We start from the raw sequence: 1,158 nt of genomic DNA on the forward strand, positions 1-1,158 counted from the left end.
TATACTCTTTACTCTTTTACTCTTTTACTTGTTTCAGTCATTTGACTGCGGCCATGCTGGAGCACCGCCTTTTGTCGAGCAAATCGACCCCAGGACTTATTCTTTAGAAGCCTAGTACTTATTCTATCGGCTCTATTGCCGAACCGCTAAGTTACGGGGACGTAAACATACCACCATCGGTTGTCAAGCGATGTTGGGGGGATAGACACAGACACACAAACATACACACACACATACATACATATACATATATACATATATACGACAGGCTTCTTTCAGTTTCCGTCTACCAAATCCACTCACAAGGCTTTGGTCGGCCCGAGGCTATGGTAGAAGACACTTGCTCAAGGTGCCACGCAGTGGGAATGAACCCGGAAGCATGTGGTTGGTAAGCAAGCTACTTACCACACAGCCACTCCTGATACGTATCTTGTTTCAGTCATTAGACTGCGATCATACTGGGGCACCACTTTGGAGAATTTTTAATCGAATGTATCAATCCCAGTACTTATTTTTTTTTAGAGCCTGTTACTTATTCTATCGGTTGTCTGGTGGTGGAGTCGGGGAACAAACACAGGCGCAAACACACACACACAGATATGTATACATCAGGTCATCCCATAAGTTCTGTCCGAATTTTGAATAAAGAAAACAAGTGATCAAATGTTATACTTAACTGAAATTTAATCGTCAATGTACTTTCCCTAATTATCTATGACTTCCTTCCATCTATTTACAAGTTTTTTAATCCCATCAATGTAAAATTCTTTTGGTTTCAAAGCAAGGAACTCTGTATTGTCAGTTTCGACATCCTCCTGGCTTGCAAAAGTTATGTCCCCCAAATGATTCCGTAAACTACGAAACAAATGATAGTCTGGAGCAAGGTCGAGCGAATAAGGTGGATGAGGAATTTTTTCCCGACCAAGCTCTTCGCTCTTCTGTGATGTGATCTTTGCAGTGTGGGGTCGCGCATTATCCTGATGAAACATCACTCTTTTTCGATTCACTAAAGCGGGTCTTTTTTTTTTCTCCAAAGTTTGGTTCAAACACTCTAATTGCTGACAGTAGACTTGAGCATTGATTGTTGCATTAGGTGGTAACAATTCAAAGTGAATTACTCCTTTGTAATCTCACTAGATAGAGAGAAGAACCTTTTTC

Source organism: Octopus bimaculoides, chromosome 2 (genome assembly GCF_001194135.2).
Source record: "Octopus bimaculoides isolate UCB-OBI-ISO-001 chromosome 2, ASM119413v2, whole genome shotgun sequence".
Classification (NCBI taxonomy): Eukaryota; Metazoa; Mollusca; class Cephalopoda; order Octopoda; family Octopodidae; genus Octopus; species Octopus bimaculoides.